This window comes from Cynocephalus volans, chromosome 5 (assembly GCF_027409185.1).
Source record: "Cynocephalus volans isolate mCynVol1 chromosome 5, mCynVol1.pri, whole genome shotgun sequence".
In the NCBI taxonomy this organism is placed as follows: domain Eukaryota; kingdom Metazoa; phylum Chordata; class Mammalia; order Dermoptera; family Cynocephalidae; genus Cynocephalus; species Cynocephalus volans.
Window position 1 is genome coordinate 54207663 of NC_084464.1, and position 25688 is coordinate 54233350.

Here is a 25688-nt window from a genome sequence, read left to right on the forward strand (position 1 = left end):
CTGAGGAAGCACTGGGAGGATCACTGGCCTTGGAGTTGGGACACATGGGCTCTGTTCCCACATTTGCTTCTAACTGCTGGTGTGACCATGGGCAAGTCTCATCCTCCTCTCTGGGCCTCAACTTGAGGACAGAAGACCTTGGAGGGCCCTATCATGGTGACCTATGACGATGACCCAGTATGGCATCTCCAGCTGTGTTTCTGCCACACTTTTCAGACTCTCCTGCTCACCTTTGGTTCTGGGGAAGAGCACTTTAATCCTGGAGTCTCTAGTGCGTGGGTGCAGATGTGTTTAGACTCGATCAACTGGTGATGTGGGAATTAAGGTGTAATTTTCTGGGTGCAAAGGGAAACAGAAAGGTCTGAGTACATTTTGGAGAGTTTTGGAGAGGAGTTTTTATGGGGGAAAAAGTGAGAGATTTTTATCTGAGTAAGGGAAGGCCGAAATGTTTAACTGATGGAATCCCCTTTTCTTCTTTGGCACAGAAGTGAGAACAACAGAAGGGAGGCCCTAAGTTGTGCAGAAAGGGCTGGGTGTACTTTGGGAGAGGCTCCTCTGTAATAACCGACAACTGTACCTTGCTTTGTAGTTTACAAGATGCTTTTACTCACACTTTTTCATATGATCCTATCAACAAGGCTCAGAGGTAGGCAGGACAAAAGTTATAGGTTTTTTTGTGTGTGGGGGGATGTACATTTGACATGTGAAGAAACAGAGGCACGAAAGTATAATTCATTGAGTACTGCAGAGCTGGTAAGAGAGATGAGACCAGAGCGCCAGTCTCTCCCATGCTTTCGACTTTGAGTCCATGTATATACATCATCAGTAGAAGCTATGAAACACTACACGCAAATGGCTTGGAGAAGGGTGAATGTTGGGGAATAGATTTTGCAGACAAGACAACTCTCTTTGTGGGTGTAGGAGCAGTCCTGCTAGATGCAGAGGATTGAGTAACCTTCTTTGTTCTTTCCGTGTAAAGAGTATATCAATAGCTTATACATGGAGAGATCTTTTGGGTTCCAGCATTCCAGATTGCCATTCCCGCCCTCCACCCCACAACAGCAAGGTTAAGATTTTCAGTGGCCCATTGAGAGGTTTGTACACATCTTAAAAATTTTTAAGAATTATGGTCAAACTATATGTAGTCTAGAAGTCTAGAACGTTGTGCCCGAATCCCCATGATTTTCTCATGAATCCAAGTCCTTAGTTTCTTCCTCCTGGTGCTTCTGGAAGGTCATGGCTTGCAGGTGTGCTGCCACATTCCAGACCAGAGCTGCCTGCTGGGAGTTGTACACTGGCTGTGCTGTAGTGGAGACCATGTAGGTGGTAATAGTTATCTCTGCAGTGGTTATAGAGTTTGCCGCCTCTAACTACTTTTATAAGTGCCCATGCTTGGTGCTCCAGGCCTTGTCACATAGTAGGGGCATGGCGATGGTTTCCCTTCTATTTCTGACTTTGGAGTCAAGTCTTTTAACCCTTACAAGTGTTCAGGAGAGGTTGGACCATGACCTCCGACATTCTGGGAGATGCAAGTTTTTCTGTGCTAGGTTTATCTCCCTCTGATTAAGCTGTTGGCCATTCTTGGCTGTTCTGCTGAGTTTGTTTTTCTGCTTCTGAAATTCTCAGGTTCCAACATGGAAACCTTTGTCCTATCATAGAAAGATGCAAAGTGACAACTCTGATGATCTGATTCCATCATAGCTCATCTATTTAAAAAAAATGCTGAGCTGTTTCCTGGCTGGGACAAGAGGGAGAAGGTTCCTTCAGGCCAGCAGGTCCTTAGAGAGGTAATGTGCTAGGATGGCATTTGAGAGCCAAAGTTTATTTCCAGCCACTTGAAAAACAAAACAAATCATAAACAAAGAAAACATTGTCCTGCATGCAGCCTTAGGGGGAAAATAGAAAGGAAATGCTGTTGGTCTTGTAGCTCTAGCTACAAAGAGCAAATCGTTCTATCAGTTTGGTTAATTTAATAGAGTAAACCAATTGTTGAACTGAACAATTTTATAAGTGCCTAACTAGACAGCAGCTTTTTGGCCTGTGATCTGGGCTCCTCCACCCCAGGGGTCTGGCCTCCTATAGGAGGAGCCTTGAGGGGAGGGGGTAAGGGTGGGCCCTGGAATAGCCCCTGGAGGCCTGGAGGAGAATCTCTCTCTCTCATAAACACACACACACACACACACACACACACACACACACACCCACCCACCCACCCACCCACCCACCCACCCACACACACACACACACACACACACACCCCCACCCACCCACCCACCCACTCCTTTTTGTAAACTTTTATTTAAAACAAAAGGCTTTTATTTAGTAAACACCCACGCTCTGTTTTGATGAAGTGCCCTGAGTTAATGAGGGGAATGGGGTAGGGAGTTTGCCCCTTTATTTCCGTGTAACAGGTTGGGATGTTGTCATCTGCTTCTCGGCCTCCTGTGCCTTCCCTTGCCCTCTTTACCTTTGTTTTGAGGGCCTTTTGAAGATGGCGAGAGGTCCTGCAGAAGCCACCAGCTGTCCTGCTCTGTCTCCAGGCAGCAATTTTAGGCGAGTCTCTACTTGGCCTTTCCGTGAGACTCCCTTTTCCAGGCACTCCATTGCCACTGGTGACCCAGAAAGGGGTCAGGAGAGTGTGGGCCCAGCCTGTCCTGGGTGTGGGGCACCCTTTTCCACCCCTTCCCACCCGGGCTGGATCAAAGGAGCCTCCTCAGGGAGCAGGGAAATACTTCTCCCAATAGCCCCACCAGTGAGTAAACAGCCAGGGCCTCTCGAAGCTTTTGAAGCACAGTGCTTCAGGCCCGGAGGAATGCAGAACATTTCATTTTAGGGGTGGGCTTAGGTTTCCACTGCTTTCGTATTTGCAAATTTGAAACAAATGCCCTCATTTAGCAGCAGGCAGGCTGGGCAGTAAATGGGGGCTGTTTAAGGGCGTTTATGGCAGTTGCAGGTATTTGTGGAGAGCAGGACCCCAGCAGGTTTGGGAAAAGACAGAGAATTTATGGTTAGGTGGGTTGTACAAAGACCCCAGCCAGGTCTCCGGTGGAGGGTTGTTGTTAGGTGGGCTTTGTCATAAAAAGCATTGCCGCCTCCTGCTCCCCCAGGAAGTATCTCCTTCTGGCTGACAAAGGAGTTCGGGATGGTGGTTATCCCCCGGGGCTGATGCTAAGGGCCTTGTCCCTCTCACTTGGCTGCCAAAGTATCAGATTTCCAATGAACCCGTCCTTCCCACTCCCAGGACTTGAAGGGCTCGTTAAATGTGCTTTATATGTAACAAGTTGACTGAGAGGTCCCCCCTCACTTCTAGCCGGTTTTGCCAGGAAGGAGCTAGGGAAACCTGTTTTCCTTTTGTTGTTTCTGGAAGTAGGAACTGTGAAAGTGCAATTGAAGAAAGACCCTGATGTTAGGAATCAGCTAAACAAGTGTTATTTGCCTTTGATGGGGCAGCTTAACCAAGGAGGGTCTGTCCCCACTTGCCCTTTCCCCCCAGGGAAATTCAGAAATCTGTTCAGGAACGGAGTTCCAGCTCCACAATTTATTTGCTGAAAGACCTTAGCCAGTTCACTTCTCTGTGCCTCTGTTTCCACTTTTGGAAGATGGGGATAACAATACCAATTCCATTGAGTTCTTGTAAGAGTTAAGTGAGATAGTACTGTATCTCATTCACTCTCAGATGTTCTTTCTTTTTTCATTTTCACATCTTTGAAATTGGGATGTAATTTATAATTAATTATGTAGCATTGTGTCTGTTTAATTGGTACCATTTTTCCTTTTAGTGCACATAAATAATGGTGTCTTAAAATCAGTGGCATCGTCAAAATTCCGTGTATGTGAAGAACATAGTCTGTGATCTAGTAAATGCTCAATAAAAGATGGTCATACCTGTGATGAGACTGATTAGTTTATAGGCTTGTGTTTGTGTCCCATCCACCCATAACTTTCAGTAGAAGCTGTTTTCCTTTTAGTTTGACACATAAATAACAAATGACGTTTAAGGCATATGGCATCATGCTAAATATTATGTGTGTGTTTGCGCGTGTGTCGGTGTGCGTGTGTGTGGGTGTGCGTGCGTGTGTGTGTGCGCGTGTGTTGGTGTGCATGTGTGTGCGTGTGTGTGCGTTGCGTGCGTGTGTGTGCGTGTGTGGGTGTGATGGGAGGACTTCAAGTCCTCAGAAGGCGAGAGATGTCTATAGGAGGTAGAGTCCCTAACAGGGAAAACAGTCTATTATGGAAAGAATAAAATGACTGATGAGAGGAGAGTCTCTGTTTAAAAAGACTGAGCTGTTCCTAGGAGAGGTAGGAGATTCACTCCAGGAGTGGATTGTCTGGTAGGTGTATTAAGACAGAACCAGAAGAGAGTAATTAGCAAGACAAGAGCGTAGAGAAGGTCTAAGAGAGGCACGTGGTACATGTCAGGATTCAGAGGATGGAGGAGGCAGGAGACAGAAAGGCGATTGTAGTATTTTTTTCCCCAGGCAGCACAGTTGTGTAGGGTTGGTCCTAACTTTGTAGAGACTACTAGTGCCATTCAATCTGTTTGGTGCCACCTGCGCACTGCTGAATGGCACCTTTCCCCCTTCAGAACACAAGTAGCCCAAAGGCCAAGGAATTCTTCATTTGGTTGAGTTGTGGTTCATTTGATGGTGGGATGGATTGGCTGTGATGTTGGGGTTTTATTTTTTATTTTTTAAAGATGACTGGTAAGGGGATCTTAACCCTTGACTTGGTATTGTCAGCACTACGCTCTCCCAAGTGAGCTAACTGGCCATCCCTATATAGGATCCAAACCTGTGGCCTTGGTGTTATCAGCACCACACTCTCCCAAGTGAGCCACGGGCTGGCCCGAGGTTGGGGTTTTAGATGGTAGATGAAGAGAGAAAGATATGTCCCTTTTGTATAAATATCAAGAGCAAAGCTTAAAATACATTGCTGTGTAGATTTGTGTTACAAGCCCCCCCACATGTTCATTTTTTGTAGGCTTAGGCACTCCATCATAGAGGGGTTTCAGAATGCATTCTTTCTGTGTTGTCACCCTGAATTTTAACCCAGTAGGTGTACCTAGATAGGAAAGGGTTTGATTATGGATCAACTGGAAGGTGAAAACTGAAGAGTCCCAGAGGCTAGGAGACCCAGCCCCTCTATTAAGTGAATACCCTTCTTCCTTTGGCTTTCTACAGGCGTGTTTTGAAGAAGAATGAGGTATTGTAGATGATGTGCCTTGAACAATCAGTGTTCAACACTGATTGAAAAATCTTTTGAGGTCTTCTGACAGTTTCAGTTCTCTTTTCCTGAAAGCCCTTGATATACTGGTAAGGACATTTTTGATGATATACACCTTTTTTTTGGAGACCCTCTAAAACAAAATGTGAACTTTTTTTTTTCTGAGGAGGCTGATCTTTGTCTCTGTCCTGTAAGGGTTGAAAGGGGCCAGGTTTCTTTTCAAACCAAGTCAATAAATACTGTACTTTTTGTTTCAGGCACCTGGAGAGGTACCTGTGGGCCCTCAGTTGTCCTTAGTTAGCCAGTTGCCTAGTTTGGATCTAACTCCCCCTGATTCCTTGTTTACATCCACAACCAGGAAAACCTAGAGAGTGGGTCTCCTGCCAGTGGCTGGCCTCGTGGGTGAAGACTGTGGCAGCTGAATTAACCGCTGCCTGTTCTGGGCCAGGCCTCTGTCTCAGCCCCGGGCAGAGGTGTCCATCAGGCTGACAGGGCAACAGACCCCCTGAGCCCCAGGTTGGAAATCACAGTTAAAAGTTGCTCTTCGAGTACTGACAAATTGCTTTCAGTTTCTGCTGCCAAAAGACAAGAACTAGAAAACAGGGTGTAAACTGGGTTATTTACACCAACTGTTTTTTTTGCTCACGTGAAACTGGTAGAGGAGGGTTAGGGTCCAAAATAAGCTTTTCCGATTCTTGGTTTCTCAGGTACCTGGCAGCAGGTGAAGTGGAGGTGGGGATGGGGTGTCTCCAGTGAGATGTCCTCGAGTACAGGATGTGTGGTGACCAGACAGGCCTTTGAGGTACCTGGGACCAGCCCCTTTCATGAGATCAAAGAAATACCTTTTGTTATTTCCCCTGCTCACCTTTCCTCTGCCCTGGAGCCGGAGTCAATGTATGAGGGTCTGTACCTGGTCACTGGGTTGGTGTGAGGAGTGAGGGACAGTGAGGAGTGGGGTGGGTGGGTGGTCTTCCCTTGTGCTACACACTCCCTGCATTCTGTTCCCACTGCCCTGGATGTGCAGGGGTCTGCCTGGGCTAGCCTGGGCAGCTGGGGTTCTGCTGAGCTGCTTGCCTGTCTGCCCGCCCGCCCGGTAGGGCTGTGCCTGAGTTGGGCTGTAAGCTGGTGAAACCAGCCACACAAAGACGGATTTCACTCCAGGCTAAGTGTTTTGTTGCTGAATCATTTGCATTCATTAAAAGTAGTGAAGGGTGAGTGATATTTAAGGCAACACGACGGCTTTGCTGGAGGCCCGGAGGTGGCTGCCTTAGAACCTCATTAAGAATTCTTGGGGGCCAGGGAGAGGATGGGAAGGGCGCAGCTCATTCAAAGCTTACTTAACTTCTGACTGCCTTGGGCATAGGCCAGCTACTAAAATATGAAAAATGTTTGCCCGGCAGCCCCCAGAGCTTGACCAGACTGCCCTGGCCAAAGAAAACACACACTTAACAATTCATTATTTAGCCTCCTCCTGTTCGCTTGCTTGTGTTTCTTCCTCCCCCTGGGACCTTGTTGAGTTGGGGGCACAAGGGGGGGTGGTAGGAAGACTCCTACATCTAAGGAGCTAAGCCTAAAGCAAGTGCTATCTCCATTCCCCCACCCCATTCCCTTTCCCGGGTTTATTTTGCCCATTCCCGGGTTTATTTTGCCCATTCCCTACTGGTGGACTTTAGGTTGTTTCTGAGTGTTTCCTATTTTATACAATACCACCACGGGAGGTTTCGGTAATGGGCCACAATAATCAACCACATTGTATATTGACAAAATAAAATAAAATAATAAATAAATAAATATAACAAATATAACAAATACATAAAGTAGTAGGAAAAAAAATACCACCACAAATGTCCTTGTCACCTGTTTTTGCCCTTATACTTCTATATCTGTAGGAGAAATCCCTGCAAGTAGAGTTGCTTTGTCAAAGGATATGAATATATCAAAATTGTATACAAAAGTTTGTATTTATATCATTTTTGTGGAGAGAGATTTTATTTTCAGTCTGTGACCGAAACAGTTTCTGAATCAGCACTGTACAGTGGGCCTGTGAAAATCACATGGGTTCTGTGTGAAGACTGGTAAGCATGGTTCAAATGCCGGGCATTGCTAGGGTGACCAGACAGTTTATCATCCAGACATTCCCATCTCCATTATTAATAATTATGCCAAGACAACCAGCATAAACCAGAGGTGTTCCAGGTAATTGGCAGTGTGATAGCCCAGTGCCCAGCACAGATCTTATTCCCTGATCTATCTGTTCTCTTTTTTACACCATTTAGCACTGAATTACCTGCTCCTTGTTATTTTGCGTTCTATCAAATGTGTTCTTTTTGTTGCTCCCAACTTGATGGTAAGCTTAATAGAGTGGGTTAGAGTCTTGTCCTTTGCTTTCACACAAAACCTAAACCTGCCCCAGATGCTCAGTGGTTGCTCAAGAAGTTCTTGGATTCTGAAGACCACCTTTGAATCATGGTAGCAGTTTAACTTTTCTGAACTCCCCATTTCCTCATCTGTAAGATGGAAATAATATCCACCTCATACGGTGAGGGCCTGATGGGGTAAAGCTTGTGAGGGGGTGTTGCAAAGTGTTGCCATTGTGTGAGGTGCGCTTCAGAGACCCTTGCCATGGGCCACCATAACTGCTCAGTGACATAAACTTCGGAGCCCTTAAGGCACTGCTAGCTGTCTGGATTTGTTTATTCCTCCTCTCCATTTATTACTATCTCCTTAATTGCTCTCAGATCGGACTCGGTCCCCTTCAGCCCCATTGTCTTGGGTTTAGTTCAGGTCTTGTCATTTCTCCCTTGGAATACTGCTGGAAAAAAGTGAATTTTTTGGCTAGTCCGCGTGCAGTGGTGTTTACAACTAATTGATCACAACCAGTTACAGATTTCTTTGTTCCTTCTCTACTGCTTCACTTGATTGGCCTTTAAAAAAAAAGTGAATTTTTAAAGGAAGCATCATTTTTTTTTTTTGCCTTAAAAATATTAAGAAGACATGTACTTTATGAAACCCAAGGTAAAAAAAATCGGACGAGAGGTCTAAAAGGGAAGCTGACTGAGAAGGATGAAGAAATGAAAAGGGACTGGATTAGATAATGAACAACTATAAGGATACAAAAAAAAGCAATAGCAGAATTAAGTTTCCAGTATAGTCTAGTCTTTAAAGGACAGAATCAGCACTACAGTTAATCTAATCACCGACATGCAGTCGAGGAGCTCCCAGAATCCAGAGGAGAAGGTACAGTGAGATAGAAGAGATGGAAAAAGTGTGATAATTAGAGAAACAGATTCAAGATTTTTAAGAGTAGTAAATAAAAGGTATACTAGTAGAATTCAAAAGCAAGAAATATGCCTTGCAGATCATAAGAGGTGAAGAAAGTAAATGAAATACAATACATATGAGGTTACTTCAAAAACTACATGGAAAGATTCATTTAATTGTTTTTCCGTGAACTTTTTGAACTATCCTGTACAACAAAGAAAGCATTGTAGTATTAAAACATAAAACAGATGAAAGCAAAGAGATATAGGTCAGTTATGATAAATTTCAGTGGAATAAGTCTCTGAGACAAAATTTTGATTAAGAAAGTCTCGTGCTCTTTATGTGAGACAAACCAAAAATGGTCAGTTTGTTTTATTGGTTTTTTTCTAACTTTAGGCTGATAAATTATTTTTTTTTTTACTTCACTCATTATTTAGGAAATAATTTAAGGTTATTAATTTCCTTCTGAATAGTACTTTGAAATTAATAAATTTGAAATGGAAAAATAAAGAATTGGCAAGTCATTTAGGATCCGGAGCTTAAAAAAAAAAAAAAGAAGAAATAGCAAATCCAATCAAGAAAAAGAAAAGATGAATAGGCAAAACAAAAAAGGGGGGAAAAAAGAGGCTTTAACTTCATTCATAGCTTCACAACTGTTTATAAGGTCTCTGTCTCCAGGGAGCTTACCATTCAATGTGGAGGGCTACCATTTAAGAAAATGTATACTAATAAGGTTGTGATCATTGCAATGGGGAAAGATTTTAATATTTATCAAAGATTATCATTTTCAATGCTGTGCTAAGAAATCTATGCTAGGGTGACTGAAATTTATTCAAGAACCATTAAAATGACTGAATAGACCAGAAATATGTATATATACTGCCGAAGTATTAGACCAGTTGCTAAGAAAAACAATTGAAAGATAGTAAAAAGAAAAAAAATTAAATCCCCAAATTGTTGTATCAATTGGTTTTGTGGGGAAATTTTTTAAAATGTTGGAGAAATAGGGCTCATAATGCTTAATCTACTGTCACAGAGCCAAGGAACAGATGGACGGCATCCTGTGTGTGTAACAAAGTTGATACACTCTTGCTCCTTCCTGAATGCTGATTGACAGTGCAGAAAAGAAAACCACACTACTTAGAGATGTTGATGTAAAAGTCTAATATAAAATAGTGGCACATTAAATCTAACACTACATTAAAGGATCACTTACCATAAACAAGTAAGGGATGTAGTCCAAAAAATGCATGGATGGTTTAATTGCATATAATTCATGAAAATAAGAAGTCAGAAGAGTCAACAATTCTTTCAATAGAGCAAAAATGACACTAGATACTAATTAACATCCATCCCTGATTTTTTTTTTTTTTTTTTTTTTTTTAAAGATGACGGACCGGTAAGGGGATCTTAACCCTTGACTTGATGTTGTCAGTACCAAGGTCTCCCAAGTGAGCTAACCAGCCATCCCTATATAGGGATCCGAACCCGTGGCCTTGGTGTTATCAGCACTGCACTCTCCCTAGTGAGCCATGGGCTGGACTCATCCCTGATTTTTTTTTTTTTTTTTAAATCTCAAACTGTAGCCAACGTTATACTTAAAAATGAAACTATAATTCAGTTCTCATTAAAATAAAGAAGTCATGAGGACGTCAAGGTATGAGAATAAAAAAAAAGTCACTACATTAAAATAATAAAGTCACTACTTAACGTTATCCTGGAAATTCAAGCTAAAACAATACTATAAGAAAAAGAATAAAAGTTACTATAAAGATAATGTTCTTTGTAGATGTTACTGTTTTTTACGTGGGAAAACCAACTATCAGCTGAAAAATCACTACAGTCAATAAGAGTTTAGTCATTTGGCCAAATATAAAACCTACAGAAAGCCATGAAGGTTTGTTACTGATCAGCAAGAAAGCATTTAGAAAATACAATGGAAACATGTATCCATTCACAAAATCAATTAAACACCCCCCCCCAAACCACCCTGAAATACTCAGGCATAAACCAATGGAAAGGAAACTATACTTGTATGTTGAGGGAGTCAGTAAATATCACCCTTCTCCCTTCTGACTTTGAAACCAATTTGGGGGGGGGGCAGAGTTGGAGGGAGAGAGGGAGAAAAGCAAACAAGCAGACAGACAGGGTTTGGACAGACAGCTGAACATATGGAGGTTTCTGGAGGGTGGTGCATCCGGGTAGGGCATGGAATCTGCACGCCTTTCCCCATACCTCACCCTATGCATCTCTTCATCTGTATCCTTTGTAATATCCTTTTATAATAAAACAGTAAACGTAAGTTATGTGTTTACCGGAGTTCTGTGAGCCACTCAAGCAAAGTAATCAAAGCAAAGGAGGGAGTTGTGGGAACCCTGATTTACAGCTGGTTGGTCAGAAGTCCAGAGGCCTGGACTTGAAACTGGCATCTGAAGTGGGGGGCAGTCTTGGGGACTGAGCCCTCACCCTGGGGGATCTGATGCTATCTCCAGGTGGATAGGGTTGGAATTGAATTGGAGGATATTGCTGGTGTCCACTGAAGAACTGCTGGCTTGCTTGCCATTGGGGAGAAATTGCCACACATTTGGTCACAGAAGTCAGTCTTGGTGTTGGTGATTATGCTGTGAAGAACAGAGGAAAGACAGTGTGTGTCTTCTCTGCTCACTCACAGCTCCAGTCGTGTACAGAGAAGTTAAATAATGACTGAGAACAGGAACCTTCACCGTCTCGTCTTCTTCACTACTGTGTTCTCAGCACTTAGAACAATGCCTGGCACACAGTAGGCATTCAGTAATTTAATGACCATTCTCGGAGGGGTGGGAGAGTATAACATGATGTAGAAAAGATTTTATATTACTTATCTTATTGATAACATTATTAAAAAATGTAACAGTAAAAAATGAACAAGAAAAAAATAGGCAACAAAGTTGAACAGAAAATGGACAATAAGAAATTTAGCTAACGAGTAAACACGAAAGATTGCTTTACCTTCTTAAGTAAGAACAAGCTAAATGTCTCAAAGGAAATGCAAATTAAAACAGTATTATTTTGCATCTCAGATTGGCAAATCTGTGATTTTTACCATCAGTGTTGGTAAAGAAGCATAAACTGGCACTTTTTTGAAGAGCAGTTTGTCATTTATCAAAAATTTGAAATTGGGAACTCTCTGAATCTCTGTTGGTTCTGAGAGCTACCTCCAGCCCCCAAATTTGAAATTGTATTCTCTTTGTTCCCATTCTCTTTGGAAGTCATCCTATAGAAACATTTTCATTACCAGTGTGCCTAGGTGCTTGTACAAAGAGGGTCAGTTGGAATATTCTTTGTCATGGCAATAACTGAAAACCATCTGAATGTTCATTACTGGGGTATAGGCATACATTATGGGTAATTGATGCAGTGAAATAATATACAGTGGTTGAAGTGAATGAGCTAGAACCATGATGGACACGAAAAGATAAGCAAGTTGCCAGAATAGCGGATACAGCAAGAAAAGCAAGTTGCTAGAATAGCAGGTATTATGGGTTAAATTGTGTGCCCCCAAGAGATATGTTGAAGTCCTAAGCCCCAGTACCTATAATGTGACTTTATTTTGAGATTAGCATCTTTGCAGATGTAAACAAGTTAAAATGAAGTCATTAGGGTGGGTGACTAATCCTATATGATTGGTGGTGCCCAGTACAAAGAGGAGAAAAGACACAAAGACATACACGCAGAGGGGAGATTGCGATGTGACGACGGAGGCAGAAATTGGAGCGATGCAGTTACAAGCCAGGGAACGCTGAGGATTGCTGGCAGCCACCAGGAGCTGGGAGGGAGGCATGGCACAGACCCCCTTCAGAGCCTCTGGAAGGAACCGACCTCGCCAACACCTTGATTTCACACTTCTGGCTCCCAGAACTGTGAGAGAATACATTTCTGTTGTTTTAAGCCACCCAGTTGTGGAAATTTGACACAACAGTCCTAGGAAACCAGTAGAGCAAGTGTGGCACCCTCCCGTAACCAGGCCTTCTGGGACTGAGCCTGCTACCCTCTCCATGACAAAGAGCTTCTTCAGTCCATTTTCCAACCTAGCAACACCTCCTTGGACACAAGGACTCACAGGGGTATTGACTTTTTATTGGGGGCCAACCTGGGCGGCGTCAATTTGTATTTCACCTCCTTTGCCTCCCTGCCCCAAGCCAGTGCTCTAGCAGCCTCTTGCTGGACTTCCCTCTCATCTCCTTTAAACTCTGACCATCCTGAATTCCACGGCGTTCTCTGACCATGCTTTGTCTTTGTGCTTCTCACTTGCTCTATTTGCCAAACCCTGTTCCTTCATAAAACTTTGTGTTGAAGACCCTTCTTCCAGGATTCTTCCTTGACCTGTTCTCCCCTCACTTAGAAGCTTCTCTACACCCTTTGCACCCACCCATCAAGCTGTGTGATAGTATAGTCAAGCCTCGTGATTATAATAGGCGTTCCTCTGGAGCCAGATGACCCGAGATTCTCTCCTGCATTTGTCACATACAGCTGTGTGGCCTTGAGTAAGCTGCTTTACCTCTCTGTGCTTCAGTTTCCTCATCTAAACAGTGGGGATTGTAGTACCCATCTCAGTGGGTGGGTGTAAGCATTAACAAATTAATATGGTTAAAGTGCTAGGAACAGTGCCTGGCACATTGTAAGTGGTTGGTTAAGTGTTAACTATTTTTATAATTATATGTTTACTTGTCTGACTCCCCCACTAAACTGAGATACTTAAAGGCCCTTCTGCCCAGTGTCTCATGGAGTACTTGGCACGTGGTAGGCTATAAATAAATGTTTGTTGAATTAATAGTGATAATTAATGTAATTGCCTACCAGGATCCCATATTGGGCTTTGACTGTCCGCTGGTTCCACATCATATAAGGATAACGTGGTCAAATTATCTGGCTCAGTAAAACCAGCAAAAATCAGTTGATTCTTCCTGAGCACGTCCCATGGGCAAGCCATCTATCAGCTGTTGTCCTCAAGGAGCTTAGAATTTAGTGGGGAAGATGAGCACATGAAACATTAAACAGCAGTATTAGGTTTTAATAGCCATTTATGGGTGCAATAGAAGATACAGCAAATGTGTGTTCCCAGTTATTTCAGTTGGTGGCACATTATTAACTTACTCATTCCTTATTTTCCAAACTTGTTCTAGAAAGCTTCTTCAACTTTTTCGTAAGGAAAGTTAGATCTAGGGGCTTTATCAGATTCAGATTTTATTTTATTTTTTTTCATGTGTACATTCCTTGGACATAACATCTGGTTGTCTCTCTGGAATTAGCAGCCATCAATAATCATTGCTAGATACATAATTTCATTAGGGGTTGTAAAATGGTAATATTCTATTTATTAGCTGGAAACTTCTATAAAGATAAACCTTCCTTCATAGTTTATATTTGAAAGTTATATTTTGACCATGTTTCTATAAGAATTTTAGCAATTTTTATGGTTGGCTTGTAACTTTATAGATTCCTCTTCTGTCACTTGCTGAAAATAATTTTCCTAATTTGTCATTTGCCATTGAGAGTTGTTTACAACTTGTACTTTATGTAGTGAGGTGTTTTCCTTTATAAAGCATAGAGTTTTCCAGGCCTCTCTTGTTGGGGCCTTACGGAATCAGAAAGCTGGTCTAGTAGTTTTCTTCAGGCACTCATTTCTGCATGAACATTACTGTGTTCTGTTCACCCAACTGTAATTTGTATTGCTTGAGGCCGGAGACCTGCTTCGTACCAAGACGATCTGGATCCATTTTCACCCTGACAGGTTCGCTTTTATTCTTGTTCATATTGAAGGTGCTTCTGTTTTGAACAGCTTCTGTGGGGAGTGAATGAAACTATGAGCAACTGCTAATCTGTACCCCTATTAGGAACATAAGTGGGGCATTGCTCGTAGGCATGCAGGGCAGACATAATGCAAATTTCCCAGCAATCAGCAGCTACCCCTGGGAGCTTCACCATCACTGCGTAGCACTTCTTGTACTGTGGAGCCCCATGTACCTATATCTAGTGACCAGGCAGCTCCAAGGCTCTGCTGGGCAGTGGAGGGGCAGAGCTTCAGACCTCAGGGTCTGTTCAGAGAGAGCCACTACACCCAGATGGCAGAGACTGTGAGGGAGATCAAACAGGGCACTTTGCAGCTTCAAATGATCTGCATAAGAGGAATGCCAACAAAGGCCTATACTGTGTAAGAGAGGGTTGTGATGGGATACGGTTTCTAAAAAAAAAAAGCCCGAACATAATAATGACAAATAATGGCTACAAGCCCAAACTCACATAGTACTTACTATGTGCCTGGCACTGTTCCAAACGTGCTACCTGTGTTAACATGTGAATTTACTTTTCATAACAAGCTTAAGAGGCTGATAATGTCATTAGCACCATTTTGTAGATACAAAAATGGAGGCACTGAAAGGATAAACCACTTGCCCAAGGTCATGCTGTTGGTGAGAGAGTGGAATTTGAATGCAGGTGGTCTGACCACAGTCTCTGAGCTCTTGATCCCATCTCCATCCTGCCTGTACACTGTAAGGCTTGTAAGGCAGGCCTTAAAGTTGTGTAGCTCTTTAAACTTCTCAGAGGCATTTCATCCTTGGAGAGGCCCTGCAGGATGGGCAGCAGGTGTTTACATATGGGAAAACTGAGGCCTAAAGAACAGGATGACTTGCTCAGAGCCAAGTCCAGGATGCAGATCTTTCTGCATTTGGTAGCTGGCACTCATTTGGCATCAAAGTCAAACTCTTTGAACCTTTTGGAAACAGTATCGCCCTTAGACAGACACAAATAAGGTGGTCTCCGTTTCCCTTTGAGAGGGCCAAAATCTGTGGGGTCTGGTGAACACAGGGGTTTTCCTTAGGACTTTTTTGGTCACAGTTGTGTACTTCTGGCACTAGGCTCTTGAGGACTAGGTGTGGGCCTGCCTTGGGATCTCTCAGTCTGAGCCCCAGCCTGGCCCTTTCTGGAAGCTGAGTGCTTTGCCCTTGGACTGCTAGGTCGGGAGAAGTTGGGTGGAAATTGCTCCACTGTTGTCCTACTCCTGGCCTAATGGCTTAGACCATTTTTAGATGTCAGGAAGTATAACAATATGGTACATTTATCTTGGTGAATAATGAATGAGTCCAGGGAAGGTACTGTAGTCTTCCTTGTGAATTATTTACCAAGAGCCTCTAATCTGAGGGCTCTCCATTATAAATGGTCTGAATCTGGTATGTATAGAGAGCCCCCTCCCCTCTCCTCTCACTCCCTCCCGTCACCTACCTACAGATAAGCCGTAACCTTTCATGTCTAGTGTTACCCTGGGTAGCCCTGTAGCCTGTGGCCAGGGACTGTCTGAGTCCAGAGTCCCTGCAGTTACTGGGGAGGGTGTGGGGAGCATCTCCCCGCTAGAGATACAGGAGAGACCGCCAGGGACAGCTGGGGTAAATGTGGGGCTGCAGCCTGCTCTGCAGGCATGGGAGCTTTATGTGCATTTGTGTGTGTGTGTACACATATGTGTGCTCGATGTCTTTGTCTTTCTTGTCCCTTTCTATGTGTCTCTCTCTGCCTCTTGATTTCTCATCTTCTCCCTTTGTCAGGGTCTGGGTCTCACTTTGTCTCTCTCTCTCTTTATTCCTAGTCTGTCAGTCAGTCTCTCTGTCCGTCTCACCCTTCTCTCTCTCTGTCAGTCTCTCCCCAGCCCCCTTCGCTCACCTCCCTGTCTCCCTCTGTCTGTCTCCGTCTCTCTCTGTCTCTGTCTCTCTGTCTGCATGACTTCAGAGGTCTGTAAGAGGCACCTCCTGGAATGGAGAGACAGCCAGTTCCAGACTTAAGTGAAGCCAGATCTTGGTGCCTTCCAAACCCTGACTGAAAGATGGACAAAGTAGGCATGAAATAAACTTTAGGCCTTTGTCATTTTTTTGGCTATTCAATTCAGTTATTGCATCAGCCACTCTTAGAGCTCTTTCTTCTTCAGCTTTTAGTGTGTGCTTTATGTTTTATAATGTTTTCCCCTAAAGAAGGCGAAACCTAGGCTTTAAGCATCTGGTAATGAGTTGCAAGTTTTTGGTGCTTTTAAAAATAACTTATAAGGAGTTGTTTCTGTCCTTTATTCACCAGTTTGTATTTTTTTCATCTGTTATTCATTTGAAGATTGAAATACTTATTTTGCTATCTTTAGCCTGGATGTCATTTCTAAACAGCTGATTCTTTTAAAAAGTATGACTCTTTTTTGGTTATTTTCCTGAAAAATAAAAGAACAAATCATTAGTGATGCAGTTAAGAGATTTAAAAAATGAATAAAATTAGTTTTGCCTTATTAGAAAGTTTATATTTTAAACAGTAAAATGAGGTTTATAAGGAGTCCAGGAAGTATCTGGGAAAATCTGATGGTTTGACTCTAATTGAGCAGCTGGCCTGCCTTCCATTTCATCCTCTGTCCACCTAACCCAGGCCACTGACCCCCACCCCAGGGCTCACGTGACAACACTGTTGTAGTGCCAGACCCCACTATTGAGTAATACTTGGGCAGTGATCATGGTGGCAGTTGATAACCACTACAAGATATCTTTCCCCTCCTCTCCTGTACATTACCACATTTCCCCAGCCACAGAGGTGGCTGAGAGGACAGCTTTTGATCTTTGTGGCCGGAGCAGATCTGTCTTCAGAAAGGCGATGGGCACTGTGCCAAACCCTGCCCCCCACAGCTCTCCCCTGTGAGCCTGGCTCCAGGAGGGCACCCTTGCCTCTTTAAGCCAGTGGCTCTTCCAAGCACCCTCCTATCTCCTCCCGCAGTCTGGATTCTTCACTTTGTGTCCCAGGTTGAGCCTAAAGTCTGGCCTTATAGACCTGGATGGAGTAGCCCTTTCTAAGACCCCTCCCTGGGGAGAAGAGTTGGTTTCCAGAAGCAGCTGTTGGACAGACAGGTGGAGACACTCTGCTGTGCCGGGAAGGAAGGCTGGGGCAAGGGGCCTTTGAGGGATGGTATGTGGCTCTGTCTCCTGGGCCCTGCCTGGGAGGGGGACAGCCAGGCTGGCAAGGGGTGTGTCCACCTCCTGCACATGTGTTAAACATTGCTGTGTGTTCCGGGAGTATGGCAAATGCAGCCCGCTGCCGCAGGCCCTGAGCGGCTTATGCTTTCCACATCACGACATAGCAAAGTGATTTCCTCACATTCCCCACTCTTGTCTGCTCCGGGAAGTGGTTTGCATAGCACTTCTAAATATAAAAGTATGAGACTGACGCTTTTATCCCTTTGAAACCAGCTGAGGTCCAGCCTCTCTATGACTTTTTGGGCTTGGGGGGAGGGGGAAGAGATACAGGAGAGGCTGGTGTGTGTGTGTGCGCGCACGTGTGCGTGCATGCATGTGTGTGTGTGTGTGTGTGTGTGTGTATGTGTGTGTGTGTGAGACCAGGCTTCCCTGATGAGTGGGGGAAGCAGACAGGGAGGATGGTTTGTGGGGGATAGATGCAGTGATGGGGGCCCAGGCAGGATGCTGGGGGCACGCAGAGAGGAGAGTGTAGATGTAAAGATTGATTTTCCAACTATGGGCGGATCTATTCAGCCACTCATTTGTTTAAAAAAAGAATTTATTTGCTTCTCCCCCCTGTCAAACTCAACAGTACTTTTATCTACTGGGGAGAACAGCAGGATATAGGAGAAGGCCACGGGGAAGGATCCTCAAAACACAGAGCTAAATGTACAGAAGTACGAAGCAGGGTGAGATATAAAGCAAAACCAGTTACATAAGTTACAAATCCCTGTATGTGAAACAGCAATCACATTTTACATGAGCACAGACAAAACAAAGGCTCTACATCAAACACAGTGGAATGGTTGTGGGGGGAATGTGGGTTCTAGCACGGCATCAGGAAAGAACCAGACTCGGGGGCCAGACAGATCCAGGGGCAGTTCCTGCCTCTGCCATTTACCAGGATATCCTCGACTCCAGTTTCCTTGTGTGTAAAATGAGGCTGATTGGTGTTGAGGGTTCTTTGGATTAAATGATGTGTCTGTGCACAGGGCTTGGCCAGAAGCAAATAGTCAGAGGGGCTAAGGCAGTGCCACCTGGGAGCTTTTTCGAGGATGGCACTGTTCTCACTCTGTGCTGTTCAAGTACAGTGGCCACCAGCCATGTGTAGCTCCTGAGCACTTGAAATGTGGCTAGTGAGACTGAGGAAGTGAATTTTCAATTTTATTTCCTTTTAATTAGGTTAAATTTAAATAGCCCCATGTAGCTAGTGGCTACCATTTTGGACAGAGCAGGTCTAAGGGATATTTTAACTTCTGTAGAAGCCAGGGAGGAATTTGCTCGTTGAATGGAGTGGAGGCCACTCCCACTCACTCCCTACCCCAAGGGTTCAGCAGTGTTGGGGTGTCCAACTGCTGGAAGTCGTGTCCTGCCCACCACAGGGACTTTGGGGTGAACTGCTGTAGCCAGTCTGGTTAGGGCTGTGACTGTGCTTATCTGCCTGGATTATTAGTCTCCAAGAGTGGGGCAGAGATGGGCAAAAGAGCTCATAAAATGGAGTCTACCAGAGTTTTCTGAGCCTGTCTTGAAAATTAATCATCAAACTAAGGGTTGGCCCAACCAGTTCCAAGGTAGTGGTCCCTGGCCTGTCATTTAGTTTGCCCCCTGCCTTGCAGGAAAGACCATGGGAAGCCAACTCCCAGGCTCTACTCTGGCGCTGTTCTTCAGACTCTGAAGGATACTGTATATCCCAGAGCACCTCCCTACCGCACTTGGGAGTCAGGGACCTGGGAGTGTCCCCTCCGTGAGGAGTCCCTTTCCTCTCTTCTGGATGATGAAGGGCTGAACTCTGTTTCCTCTGGGTCCCTGAGAGCAATGACTGAGCACCCTGGGGTCTTTCTGGGGCTCAGCTTGGGGCTCTTTCCCCATCTCTCAGTGCACTGTCGCTTTTCCTGGGATGTCTGTTATTTCCACAGGCTTCTCACTGGCATCTTCAGGAGACAGCTGGCTACTGTCTCTCTTTTGGGGGCCAGAAATGGATTTATTCCCTGGCAGAGAGGGTACAGAGAACTCGTGGTTCTCCCTGGCAGTTCCGTTCCTGGCCCCCCTCCTCACATGCACATTTGGAAGGGATCTCTTTAGTCCAAGGGCATTTTAATACAGGGTTTGGGGTTCACATTTCCTTAGAACTTCTGGGTTTTTTTTTTTATCTTCCCTGAAAAATAGGCAGACTTGTGTGTGTCTTTACCTAATGTGTATTTCATTTGAATATCACAGGGGCCTGTAGGCTGAAAAGAATCACTAAAATTGGTTTGTTTGTTTGTTTTGGCAGCAGGCCTGTACAGGGATCCGAACTCTTGACCTTGGTGTTATAACACCACACTCTAACCAACTGAGCTAATTTTGGCTGGCCAGAATTAGTTTTAAGGCTGCCACCTTCCAGGTGAGAAAACTGAGGCCAGAGAGAAAAATTAAGTTGGCCAAGCTAAGATAAAGGTAGATGTAGGACAAGATTTAAGGTCAGATGAACACTTGGGTGACATCATCCCCCCACAGATGCTCAAGGGGTATTTACCATGTGGCCCAGGCACCATGAGGAGCTCAGAAGTACCATTCTGGGCTCAAGTGTCCCCATGTGCCCCAACCCTCCAGCTTACAGTCTAGCTTGGGGGATGAAGCCCTCAGTTACAGCAGGCAGGAGCATCGAGGTGGAAAGGCAGTGCAAGCATGTGGCAAAGATGGGTCTCCTGGGAGGCTGCCTGTGCCGAACTGAGGACTGGAGGAGCTCAGCAGGATAATGCTGGACCCCTATGTGCAGCCCCAGCTGCCTCAGACGCATACACCTGCCATGTATAGAATCACTCTTAAACCCTCATGGGCCTGGCCCTGCATTTGTGGGCTCTGGGGGCTGGCTGTGCAGCTGGAGGCTGGGGGTGGGGAGAGACTCTGGGAAGTGGGCCCTTTGTGTCTGTAACTGCCCCGCCCCCCCAGGTTCATTGCTGCTAATCCAGTGTTAGGTCTTGGTGACTGTCCAGTTGCATGCTCTCATTGCTCTAATTTTACATATGATAAAACTGCCTGGGAGGGGTGGTGACTGGCTAGGGCCACCCTGTGTGGTGGCTGTATCTGGACTAGAACCCAACTGTCCCTACCACATGTTCCTTCCACCTGATCCCACCACCTCACTCTAGCTGGGTTTTTAATTCATCACTGCTTCCTTGGAGACACCACAGCCATTTAAGGGTCACTAAGGGCAAGAGGCATGTACTGAGCAGGATGCTACTAGCCCCAGTCAAAGACAGGTGGGTCCCAGAGACTGATGGTTTGGCCTCTGGCTGGGGAGCACCTTAAGCCATGTCTCCTGCTGGTGTTTTTGTCCCTCTGGGTTTGGATGCCACCTGATGCTGAACACAGGCCTTAATCCTGCCATGAGAGGCTGATCTTCCCCCTCCAGAGCCTCCCAGGAATGGGATGGGCAGGGCTAAGCTGTGGTTTCCTTAAGGTGGAAGAGCTGACTTGCTAAATTGTTCCTGCCCCAGTCCCTGGTGATCTTGTTCTGTTTCTCTAATCCGAGTGTGGGAACCTCTCCAGATATTGACAGTTAAATCTCAGGACAGGAAAACTCAGCAGGGCTCCTGGCTCTACTCCCTTCTGCCCTGCTCAAAGCAAGGGCTGGCATGGATTTTGGAGGGCTGCAGGCTGCTGTTGGTGAACCTGAGGCCTCTTGTAGACCCTGGAAGATGAGGGGATGGAATGTTGTGCTCTGCAGCTGGGTCTCAGAGTCAGCTGGGATCCATCTCCAGCAATCTCTAAACCCTTGTGTTCTGGGCTCATCATCAAACAGTCTGGGTTGCTGGTACTAAAACAGATAGTATGCTGCTGGTAGTCGAGAGGGACATTCCAGATCCCCAGATTCACAAATACCCCTGCAGCATTTTGTGTTTATGCCAACCTTGGTGAACTGGGAGATGACTGGGCTTACTGTTTATCCAAGTACTTACTGACTTATTCCTGCAGTGATTGACATTTGTTCCTCAAAAAATTATAAATGTTTATGGGCCATGGAACTTTAGAGTGGTTCAAGGACTGTTGAAAGTATGCCAATTAAATCTTCATAGGCCAAAGGCCTGTGGTCCAGTGTGCTGGCTCCTTGGGGAGGAGGATTAGGTCAGGCGGTTCAGTGGCTGGGGAGGCACCCTAGCCCCTGGGGCCTCTCCCTTGGTGCCTGAAGAGTTTGCAGGTGGTGGAGACCTGTGAGGAAGATTGTCCTCTGGTGTGTCAGGGAGCCTGGGGGCTGCTGTCTCACGTGGAGCACTTGTGCTTCCCAGGTTGAGGGCTGCTTCTCTTGGCCTGTGCCTGGTGCTGTCGCGTGAGACTGGACACAGGACATTGGCAGACCTCTTCTTCAGGAGTTACCTTGGCCTGGGCTCTAGGGGCCACCTGGGATTCAGGATGTCCTCCCAAGAGAGCCGGGCACTGGAGCCAGGGAGGGACTGAGTCTTCAGTGTGGTCCTGGTGTGGAGGAGTCAGCCCTTTATGTGTGGCTGGTTGACTTTGGTGTGGGAGAGGTCACACAAGCACTCACACGATCACATACCACCATGCAAAATGCCTGTGCCTTTCTGGAGCACACTCCTAGAGGACTTTTGGGCTGGCAGCATAAAGTTTTTTGCTCAACCAAGGTCTGGGTGTCTCAGCCTGATCCTGAGGAATCTGTCTGGAGGATGGAATTCTCTTTGATAAGAGGGAAAGGAGGTTGATTGAATCAATTGATCATGTTTGGTAGGTTCTATAGGTGTTTTTCCTAGACCAGGAGAAATAGCCCTAAGAGATGAGTAGTTGAGTGGCCCAGATGGATACCTGGACTGAAGTGGCCAAAACTTTTTAGAGCGGGAAGGCTTAGGAAAAACTTGCTGCTGCTCTCTGCTCTCCATAACAATTGCGTTTACATGTGTGTGTGTGCACATGCATACGTATACACACATGGGTCGGTTGGGCCTGGAGCCCAGAGAGCAACAAGAATAGTGGGCAGCGGACCAGACGTGGGTTGGGTGGGGGTGGGTGAGCATGGGGGTTGGGCTGTGCACAGCCTTTCTCTGGGCTGGCCCAAGGTGCAGGCAGAGTGAGTGTCTGCATATAGATGGCAGTTGTGGAGCCAGGGAAAGGGCTTGGAAATGTCCTTACCAGGGATTCACAGCTCCAGCTTTGCTGGGGTGGGTGCCTGGTGTGGGCAGAGGGGCTGCCTGGGTCCACTGTGCCCAGCGGGGCTGGCTGCTGCCTGGGAAGCAACATCCTCTCTGTGCCCTGTGCTGTGGGTGGCTTTGTGTATGTGAGCCCATTTAGCCTTCACACAGCCGGGGTGCAAGCCTGGTGTGCCCATTTTACAGCAAGGAGAAGGGTGCAGAGCTGCCACACTGAGCATGCTGCCTTGAGGGGCACGTCACCATGCATCTCCATGAGGGCGAGTGGGAGGTGGAGTAACGCGTGGTGTGGCTGGATGGGGAGAGACGCGGCAGCTTTGGGAAGCCCAGGACCACTGTGCCACCAGAGGCCTTTCCCAGACTGCAGTTTGGGGGCATCCTCAAGTCAGGGGGAAGACAGGAATGTGCTGGTGACTGTACCACCTTGAAGCAGGCACTCCCTCAGTCCCCACAGCTTACCTTCTTCTCTGACACTGCTGTCCTCTATCTCGTTGGTGTCAGTGAAGCTTCTGAAGGGTCCCTCATATCACAGCCCCTTCTTTCCTGGAGTCTGATGTTTCTGTCAGGGGCTCCTTGGTCTGCTTCTGGGTTTCCTGCTGATTCCCCCAAAACAATGCAACAGACCTTCTCCTGCAAGCTGTGCAGATGGCAGGCTGGGCACGCTGCAGACTGTCTTCTGAGCTAGGGTGCCAAGTGGCCAAGGTGTTCCAAGCAGGGGCTGGGAACTTGGAGAAGGCCTGGTGGGTGCTCTCCTTGCCTTTTGAAACAGCAAAAGTCTGCTCCAGCCAAGCACTAACGAGGACCTTCTGTGAGCTGACGTCAGGACAGAGGCCCCCCGTGAGGCTGGCTTTGATGTTTCCCAGGCCCTCTCCTGGGGGCGCAGGGTCTCTGAGTGGCAGTCTGGGAATGCAGCATCTCTCACCACAGCTACAGAGTTGCCCAGCCCCAGGAGGGGATGCTGGGGCTGAGCTGGGGTCCCTCTGAGTCATGCTGTCTCTTCCCCCAGTTGGTGTTTCTGTGGCAGGTGGTCTGCAGTTCCCACAACCCCATGGCCCCTTTCTCTCCATCCCATTCATCACCTAATTATTCCCTTCAGACCTCTCTACTGTTGTGGCTCCTCCCTGTCCAGGGTCTGTGAGTTGTCCTGGGTCTTGGCAAGGGAGGAGCTTCCTAATGTTCTTCGAATTGAGTCCTTGAGCAGGAAGGGTGATCATGAGAATATTAAGGGTAGCTGCCACTTATAGAAGGTGAACCCATGACAACCTTGTGAGAGAGGTGGAGGGAGCTGAGGCACAGACAGGCTGTGTTACTTGCCCCCAGAGTCCAACACACTGAGTGTGACAGTCAAGATTTGAGCCCGACCTGCTTGATTCCAAATGCTTACTGCTTTTCTGTGTGGGTGACTCCTGGCTCCCCACCATGTCTGCAGAAGCTGAGCAGGGAAGTGGGGGTTCATCCACACTTGAATCTCTCTTGGTCTTTGAAGAGCATTCCAGAGTTCCGGCCTGAGGGTTTCATGATTTTGGCAAATCACATTTGCAGAGGCCCACTGGGGCCTTGACAGATGAGTCCGCCCATCTGTGTCACGAGAGGTGGTCAGGAAGGATTCTAGACACCAGTTCTTGCCCCATACTTCCTGTGAAGTTCCTCCAGTTCAGCCAGTGATCGCTGGGTGCCTTTGTGTGCCTGGCATTGTCTGTGAGGTGTGTCGACCTCACTACCTGGCCATGGGGAATGTGACTCCCCATTGTAGGATCAGATACTTCCAGGGTTGTTTCTGAGTCCCTGGGCAGGGTGCTAGGAGTTGGCTTCTTTGGTTCATGGCCTGACTCTGCCACGAAGGAGCTGTCTGATCCTGGGCAAATCCCTTTCTATGTATGGACCTGGGTTTAACCATCTGTACTACCTTGTACCATGTACCAAATACCCCCCGGGGCATTTGGAAATGTGTAGGGGTGTGTTTGGATTGTCAGGGTGACTGGGGGTGTCCGGCAGTGCCTGGAGGGCAGATTTAACTTGCATGATAGGTGGGATAGCCCAGCATGATGGAGAATTGTCCCACCCAGAGAACCAGCAGCGCCCCACTGAGAAGTAATGGGGGTGCTCGGAGCTGCTTCCAGCCCATGACTGTGTTTTGTATGGGGAGATGTGAGCTGGCACCTCTGAGGATGTCAGGAGGTGGACTAACACCAGGGGAAGCCCCTCATCTGGACCCAGCCCTGGAGGATTCAGGACTTGTCTTGACCCTGACTTTATGAGGAGACTGATTCTCATGCCCTAAAGAACCAAGCCCCACCTCCAGGGAATTAGAAGGGCACTTTTGGGGCCAAGATCAGTCTCTACTGGTTTTGGAGGGGTTGAGGAGGGCCTTGTTAGTCTCTTCCTTCCTGCCCTCGCCTGGCCCACTTCAGCCAAAGGCAGAGACTGCTTCTTCATGGAGCAATCCTAGGTGGCCTGTTTCTTCTTCTGGGGAGAGAGCAAGGGGTGTCCTCTTCTGGGTTCAAGGTCCCATGGCTCCAGGCATCTGCAAGGCGCCCACATGGGCCAGGAACAAAGCCTGGTGTGTTACTCCTGGCTCCTCTGTCACCATGCCACCCACCTGCCTGGCCCTGCCCTCCACCTCACCAGCCCATCTGCTGCTCAGCATAGGCTTCTCACTCTTCCCTTTGTTCCCACTGGCCGTGGTTCCACCTTTGGTTGCAGAGTCTACCTTGTCCGTGGGTGTCCCCTGGCCCCAGCCAGAGCTGAACTATAGCAGTGCAGGAGGGGCAGTGGCATCTGGTGAAAACCTGGAACTTCTGGCTCACCTTTTAATGTAGCACAGAAAAGCTGGCCTTGGCCACAGATGGGTTCATAGGGATAGAGAGCGAGACATTGGGGTGGATCTGGCATGTCCTTGGCAATAGCCCAGATTTCTAGAGAATATTGACTTCTCCAGTGATGGAGTGAGTTCTCCTGAAGAAGCCCTTTGCAGAACATCTGAGGGTGGTATTCAAAGCTTCCCAGCCTGTGGCCACCTCTGACACCAGCACCCTCTGTGGGTGTATGAGTGCAA

At 46.5% G+C, this 25688-nt stretch overlaps 1 protein-coding gene across 2 annotated transcripts in view; it reads left to right on the plus strand.

Annotated features, from left to right (window-relative positions):
• The window catches only part of PTK7 (protein tyrosine kinase 7 (inactive)), a 57732-nt gene that overhangs the window by 6946 nt on the left and 25098 nt on the right, over nucleotides 1–25688 (plus strand). The window lies entirely within an intron of this gene.